The sequence below is a fragment of the Bidens hawaiensis genome, unplaced genomic scaffold (genome assembly GCF_021521415.1).
Source record: "Bidens hawaiensis isolate Kalapana, Puna unplaced genomic scaffold, B.hawaiensis_p1.1 tig00022754_1, whole genome shotgun sequence".
Classification (NCBI taxonomy): Eukaryota; Viridiplantae; Streptophyta; class Magnoliopsida; order Asterales; family Asteraceae; genus Bidens; species Bidens hawaiensis.
Genome location: NW_027493558.1, coordinates 1 through 8,712, shown reverse-complemented (window position 1 = coordinate 8,712; position 8,712 = coordinate 1). Strand labels below are relative to the sequence as shown.

Here is an 8,712-nt window from a genome sequence, read left to right as displayed (position 1 = left end):
TGGTCCAATTATTGACTTAAAATCATTCGCTAAATTAAAGGTTATTAACAATATTCAAAACATATTTAGAAAATAACCATGTTTTCATATCATATCTAACTTGATTAACAAACAAACAAGCAGTACTAAGATTAACCTGTTTAACTTTAACCTGACGTTGGGGTTGACCTCTCTCACATGTTCAATTAAGCAGGGTGACCCGTCACCACATTTAATTAAACAAGTTGAAGTGTTGAACCGCTAATGTATTTAAAACTGGATTAATCCTTTTCTTACATCGCATCACCCCATTACAACTTTGTTATAACCCTTCAACCGCAATGGATCAAACAAGTCATCTTCACATCATATAGTTTTAAGTGTATCCAGACTAATCATACAAGTCGTGTTCAACAATCTAACCCGCCAGGATGCCAACTAGTGACATACGACATCTGCCTCTTCATAGTAAACAATGTGACACGATCCATTTAATTACAAATGCTTTAACTCGGATTATGTATACGGGTCAAATAAAAAGTAGACTAAAGTCCATAAAACCTCTTAAAACAATCTTATTAAAAATAGTTGGGAGTCCTACCATTACAATATATTGCATGTTACACATGAACATATAATTATTACACCTTACATGGTGGAAAAGATTATTTAAACAGACAACTCCGAATTAGAGATCAAAATCCCATCAGTATCAGCATAAAGAAACTCACCATCCAAAATCCTAGTACCAGCAAACGCAACCGGAACATGTTTCTCCCCGACACCTTTCTTATTCGCTTTAGCAGGATGAGATGCGAGGGCACGGACCCCAATATCACAACTGTTGATTTCATCAACATCTCGGATGCACCCGTTGACCACAATACCTGCCCACCCGTTGTTCTGAGCTTGCACCACTGGATTGCCACCAAGTATGGCGCACCGCAAGCTTCTGCCACCATCAACCACCAGCACCCGCCCGTTGCCCTTTTCTTCTAGAAACTCCCGGATCAAAACATTGTCTTCAAATACTTTTAGGGTGACCACTGGACCGGAGAATACCTGGCGCCTGCCGTATATGTGAAAAATAGGCTCGAGTGCACGAAGCTCACCACTTACAAGTAGTTGCGGGTTTGCATCACAAATTTCCGCGGTTGGGACTAAGGCCATATTGTAATTTCTGCAAAGTAAACACTTTTTAAGTTAACCTGACAATCCCTGTTTCAGTTGCTCAACAATTACAGTTTCATATCATTTTGCATAGGCTTGTAAACGAACCAAACGAACACGAACAAGAGCATGTTTGTGTTCGTTCATTTAACTTTAAACGAACACGAACTCTTAATCTGAAAAATATTTGTGTTCATGTTCGTTCGTTTAAAAAATGAATGTGTTCGTGTTCCTTTATGTTCGTTCGTTAAAAATCTAAACGAACGGTTCACGAACATAAATGAACATATATATGAACAAACGTAAATGAGCACAAACAAACATTAACAAACATAAATGAACACAAAATAACAAATATAAAACCATTAAGTAGATGACTCATCCATACGATATTTAATTATTTTCTATTAATACCTAAATGAACATATATATACGGACAAAAACGAACATGAATAAATAAAAGTTCACAAACATAAATGAACGGACGAACAAACGAAACATGCTTGCATGTTCATTCGTATAATTAAACGAACATAAATTATGTGTTCATGTTCGTTCGTTTATTAAATAAATGAGCATAAAAAAACTTCCCGCTGAACATTTCACTGAACGTTCGGTCTTTTACAGGCCTAATTTTGTGTGATAGAATTATTATTGAATGCTTGTTTAATTTCATTAATCTCAACCCCTTTAATAGGCAAACGTAGACAAAGAGATAAACATATTTTGAGATAAGATTATCTCATTAATTATACAAATATAATCTATATACAATTGTAATCTATTACGCCCCCGCAGTCGAAGCGGGAGGCTCTCGGATACTGAGACTGGATCTGAAATCTTCAAAAAACATTTTCGGTAGCCCTTTGGTGAAAATGTCCGCGATCTGATATCGCGTAGGTGTTAGGTATCGAAGCACACACACACACGAACAGAAATCAAAGGACAAAGAAACACGAGAGATTTACGTGGTTCGGTTACAACGTGTAACCTACGTCCACGGGGGCAACTAGGGTTTATTATTGAGTGATAATGATTTACAGATATAAGAGATCTATTTATAGGATAGCTAATTAGGGTTTAACCCTTTGCTAATCTTGCTAAACAAGAAACCTAACAAACTGGGCTTTGGCAATTAGAGCTGGCCAGGCCCGTTTCTGCCTTTTTCTCTAATTCTCAGCTAACCCATTATGGGCTGGGCTGAAGACAACATATCTCCAACAATCTCCCACTTGGTGTCTTCGGACCTCGAACTGCACCATCTCTTCCGTACTTCTGTAAAATGAAGAATCCCCTTTATTCTTCAATTTTCCCTAGTTACCCCATTCTCCTCAACTATTCCCGGAGACCAGCTGAAGCTATGCAAAGCTTCAGCTTATCCAGCACCACAGACTTGGTTACAGTGGCGGATGGAAGCATAGGTCAGGGGGTGATGAGCCCCCACTCAAATTTTGTTGTGCTAGTATAAATATTATAATTTGTAATGTTATTTTGGTGATGAAAGCATTTTAGACCACCTCCTGTTTTTTTCCAACCATCAAGTATTTTCCAACTCAACCAAATTAATTGATAAACAAGCCCTCTCCTTCACTTATATATGTTAATGACTATTGATATATTGAATAAAAATAAGATAATATGATCTTAATTCTTAAACGAGACCACAAACAAATGGTTTAGGCTTCAAGCGAGTAAAGCAACCATCGTTTTTTACATTTTCACTTAGAGAACAATTGTAATATTTGTTTCAATATATTTAAAGAAATCCGTTTTTACATTTTTCACGTAGTTTGTTGTTATTGGCTTTTTTGACCTCCACTGAGCTTAATGTCTGGATTCGCCACTGCTTGGTTAACATATCTGCTGGATTCTTAGCACCTGGGATATTCTTCAAACTGATTGTTCCATCTCTAATCATTTCCCTCACAAAGTGATACTTTCTCCCAATGTGCTTCGTCTTGCTATGATAGACAGGATTCTTAGCAAGCTTCACTGCACTCTCGTTATCACAATACAACGAGTAATCAGGCTGATGTTTTCCTAATTCTTCAAGAAAAGTCTTCAACCAAATTAATTCTTTGCTCGCTTCTGCAACAGCCATATACTCGGCCTCTGTTGTTGATAGAGCCACACTTTTCTGAAGTCTTGAAGTCCAGCTCACTGCTGTGCCTCCCACTATAAAAACATAACCTGTAGTGCTTTTGTATGTCTCTCTGCAACCTCCCAAATCTGCATCAGTATAACCTCTGAGCATAGTATCTTTACCCTTAAAACATAACCCCATCTTTTGAGTACCCTTCAAGTATCTGAGTATCCACTTAACAACTTCCCAATGTTCTTTACCAGGATTTGACATAAATCGACTGACTACCCCAACAACATGAGCTATATCTGGTCGAGTGCACACCATAGCATACATGAGACTCCCAACCACTGATGCATAAGGAACCTTAGCCATCTCTGATTTTTCTTCTTCAGACTTTGGTGATTGTTGTTTGGTAAGCTTCAAGTGACTTCCTAATGGAGTATTTCTAGTCTTAGTCTTTTCATCATTCATCTTGAATTCTCTAACACTTTCCTTATGTACTTCTCCTGAGATAGTGTTAGTGAACCAACTTTTCTGTTTCGGGTAATACTCATCCCGAGTATCTGCTTGGCTACACCTAAATCCTTCATCTCGAATTCTTTAGACATTTGTTTCTTCAACTTGCTACATGTCAGACCCTGCTATCAGCATATCATCTATATACAGAAGCAGAATGTTGTAGAAATTTCTGAAATTCTTTAGATAGCAACAGTGGTCAGCTTCACAACTTTTGAAACCTATTCTCTTCATTAAGTCATCAAACTTCAAGTACCACTGTCTCGGTGCTTGTTTCAGACCATACAAGCTCTTCTTTAGTTTACAACCCCAATTTTCTTTACCTTTTACTTGAAAACCCTCTGGTTGTTTCATGTAGATGTCTTCATCAAGATCTCCGTGTAAGAAAGATGTCTTGACATCTAGTTGCTCTAAATGTAAGTTCTCTGCTGCAACGATACCAAGAACCACCCTGATAGTAGTCATCTTCACAACTGGAGAGAAGATTTCACTGTAATCGACCCCCTCTTTCTGTTGAAACCCCTTAACCACTAAACGAGCTTTATACCTCTTGGCTCCATCGTTCTCATCTTTGATCCTGTACACCCACTTATTCTGAAGAGCTTTCTTGTCTTGCGGAAGCTTGACAAGAACCCAAGTCTTGTTCTTATCTAAAGAGCCCATTTCTTATTTCATTGCTTGCTCCCACTGGAACGATTCTTTTACCTTAATTGCCTCAGAGTAGCAATCAGGCTCACCATTATCAGTTAAAAGAAGATAAATAAATGACGGACTTGTACGGCCGGGATTGATCCTGTCCGGCGGTTTAATAGCTCTGGTGGATCTCCTGACCCACTTGTCAGGTTGTTGTGGCTGTTGTGGAGGCTGATTTTCTTCAAACTCTGAACTCCCACTATCTAAAGACCCCACTGGTTCTTCAACTCCACCATCATTATTATCAAACTCGGGATCTGAATCATCTTTAGGACCTGCTATAGATTCTGTAACTGGTTCTTTTCTCTGACTTGTGTTTTCGAACTCAACCTCTTCGGTCTGAACCTCTGAGTTGACTGACTTTATGTTTTTGTACAACTCTGCTTCATTGAATTCGGCGTGCTTGCTTCTGACTACCTTTTTGCTTTCAAAATCCCAAAGCCTATAGCCCATCTTTTATGACCCGAAACCAATGAGTGTGTACTTCTTCGTTTTAGCATCTAACTTGGCACCTTCTGGATTAATGTCATAAGCACTGCACCCGAAAATTCTTAGGTGATCATACTTTACAGCTTTACCCTTCCATTCTTCTTGCGGAATCTTGAATCCCAATTGTACTGAGGGCCCACGGTTGATAAGATAAGCTGCAGTATTAACTGCATCAGCCCAGAACATCTTTGGGAGCCCTGCATTCAATCTCATACTTCTGGCTCTCTCACATAATGTTCTGTTCATCCTCTCTGCAACCCCATTCTGTTGCGGAGTTCCTGGAACTGTATTTATCATCTTGATCCCTCTTTCAGCACAATATTCAATAAATTCTTTGCTGATGTATTCTCCTCCGTTGTCAGACTTTAAGCACTTAACCTTCAAATCGGTTTCAAGTTCAACAGCAGATTTCCATTTCTTAAAAATACCAAAAACTTCAGATTTATGTTTAAGAAAGTAAAACCATACCTTGCGTGTTGAATCATCGATGAAGGTAACATAGTAGCGAGATCCTCCAATTGAAGCGACCGATGTCGGTACATATACATCTGAGTGAACTAGCTCTAGTTTATGAGCTTTTGGTGCTCTACCTGTCTTCGCAAAAGTTACCTTCTTTTTCTTGCCAAAGACGCACGGTTCACAAAACTCAGACTCGACCCTCTTCAACTCTGGAAGCTTTCCCCTGGCGACAAGCATTTTCAACCCTTTTTCACTCATGTGACTGAGTCGTTGATGCCATAACTTTGATTGACTCAGCCCACTAGTCACTACATTAACCCCTTCATCTGGTACTTCAACCATATATAAAGTACCTCTTTTCTTACCTCTAGCAATCACCATACTGCCTTTCACCACTTTCCATTGTCCTCTACCAAAAGTGACATCATATCCCTCATCATCAAGCTTACCAATGGATATCGACATCTTCCTTATTAAACCTGGAATGACCCGGACATCTTTCAAGGCCAAGTGGTTCCCAATGGAGTCTTTAAGTCTATGTCTCCCATTCCTGTTATATCAAGACACTGATTATTAGCCAAACGAACTTTACCAAAGTTACATGTTCGTAGTTTCTTCATCATCTTCGTGCTAGAAATAGCATGAAAAGATGCTCCTGAATCCATAATCCAGTCTTCAACAGGATTCTCGACACAACATATAAGCGCATCATCTGAATCATCTGATGCTGATGTGGCAGCTTCACCTCTTTCTTTTCTTTAGGTGGGTTGGTGCATTGACTTCTGAAGTGCCCGTTTTCTTCACAATTCCAGCAAACTATGTCTTCCCTTGGTTTTGCTGATCTCGACTTACTTCTTTGTTTAGACTTTGATCTTCCTCTGTTTCCTCCCCTACTACTGTTTCTTCCTCTACCCTCTGTACTAAGTAACGAACTTGTCTCTCCAGTGCTTCTTCTTCTCGAATGCTCACTTAGTATCAAGTCACGAACCTTACTGAACGTGAGAGCTTTGGATCCAACTGACCCGGTAACTGCAGTGATTGTTCTTGACCAACTGTCAGGTAATGAGGATAAAAGTAGGCACGCTTGTAGTTCATCATCTAACTTGAAATTAACGGAAGACAAAAGAGACAAGTGAGAATTAAACAGGTTAATATGAGCAGTAACTGAACTTCCCTCTTTCATGCGCGTGTTAACTAACTCTCGTATTAGGAACACTTTATTGGCAGCAGATGGCTTCTCGTACATGTTTGACAACGCTTCCATAATCCCACGCGATGTGGTTTGTTCTAGGATGTTGTATGCAACATTCATAGATAGAGTAAGACGGATTGTTGACATAGCCTTCTTGTCAAGCTGGTGTTATCGGTGTAGGAGGTGTCCCTAGAGCCGAATCCAAATCCTTTTGTACTAGCAAATCCGTGATTTGCATCTTCCACCATCCAAAATTCTGCCCATCAAATACCACAATTCTGGTCTTCCCGTCTACAGCCATTACTTCTATTTTCTGGACAGAACAGAACCAACAGCAGCAACAGTTCGGTTCTCAAACTGATCAGCGGCAGCAGCTGCGCTCGGTGGGTCAGGGGATGACTGTGGACAACTTCAACAGATCTGGGTTGTCTGCCAGCAAAACCCTAGCAGTTGGCTAGGATCGGTTTTGGGTGGGTTACGGCTGGGTTGGTGTTCTTCGATGACCAAGATCCGAGCCTGGCTCTGATACCAGTTGTTAGGTATCGAAGCACACACACACACGAACAGAAATCAAAGGACAAAGAAACACGAGAGATTTACGTGGTTCGGTTACAACGTGTAACCTACGTCCACGAGGGCAACTAGGGTTTATTATTGAGTGATAATGATTTACAGATATAAGAGATCTATTTATAGGATAGCTAATTAGGGTTTAACCCTTTGCTAATCTTGCTAAACAAGAAACCTAACAAACTGGGCTTTGGCAATTAGAGCTGGCCAGGCCCGTTTCTGCCTTTTTCTCTAATTCTCAGCTAACCCATTATGGGCTGGGCTGAAGACAACATATCTCCAACAGTAGGGACATGTAGAATCCGAACCTTCCCTCGTTGCACTTGTTCCCGCACAAAGTGAATGTCGAGCTCGATGTGTTTTGTTCTTTGATGTTGCACGGGGTTACCAGATAAGTAAACTGCACTGATGTTGTCGTAATAGACCAAAGAGGCTGAAGATAACGGTCGCTGAAGTTCAAGCAACAGATTTCGTAGCCAACAAATTTCAGCAACCACGTTGGTGACGCCCCGGTACTCGGCCTCGGCACTGGAACGTGACACAGTTGTCTGACGTTTTGACGATCACGAGAGAAGATTGTCGCCAAAGTAGACGCAAAACCCGGATGTAGATCTACGGGTATCCGGACAGCCCGTCCAATCGGCGTCCGTGTATGCCCGAAGCTGCTGATTACCGGAATTGCCGAGGTGAGGCCGAGATATTGAGTGCCTCGTAAGTAACGGAGAATGCGGAGCAGAGCGTTCCAGTGGGAGAGATGAGGTGCGTGCATATGCATGCAGACCTGCCTGAACCGCATACGAGATGTCGGGGCGAGTAAATGTTAAGTACTGTAGAGCCCCGGCAAGACTTCTGTATAACGTTGGATGTGTAAATGGTGTACCGGCTTCGGAGCTTAGTTTAGATTTAGTCTCGACTGGCGTAGGAACGGATTTGCAAGAAGACATGCCCGCTCTTGTAAGAATGTCGGTGACATAATTACTTTGAGATAGAAACATTCGGTTGCCGTTTCTTTTTACCGATATCCCCAAGAAGAAACTAAGGGGTTCGAGGTCCTTCATGGCAAACTCCATGAGGTTCTGACGAAGTGTATAGATGATGTGGTGAGGATAATATCGTCAACATAAATTTATAAATATGCCATGTTGCTGCCTTGTTTGAAGACGAATAAAGAGTTGTCACAACGACTTTGAAGAAATCCCAAAGTGGTAACAAAATCCGTGAACCGTTGGTACCACGCCCTGGGTGCTTGTTTGAGTCCGTATAACGATTTTCTAAGTTGGCATATATGGTCTGGATAATCCCGATGTCTGAACCCCATAGGTTGATACATGTATACAGTTTCATTCAGATGACCGTGTAAAAAGGCATTCGTCACATCTAACTGATGACCCGGCCAAGATTGTGTTAAAGCCAAAGATAACACGGTGCGTATTGTTGCCGGTTTAACCACTGGACTGAATGTTTCCCCACAATCAACTCCCAGTTGTTGGTTTCGACCATCATAAACCAACCTTGCTTTTATAGCATTCCAGAGTACCGTCAGATTTAAATTTATGGC

At 40.7% G+C, this 8,712-nt stretch overlaps 1 pseudogene; it reads right to left on the bottom strand.

Moving 5' to 3' along the window:
* Window positions 1–495: 495 nt before the first annotated feature.
* On the bottom strand, window positions 496–1,371 carry LOC143566241 (putative 4-hydroxy-4-methyl-2-oxoglutarate aldolase 2 pseudogene; annotated as a pseudogene).
* Between the last annotated feature and the right edge of the window lie 7,341 nt (window positions 1,372–8,712).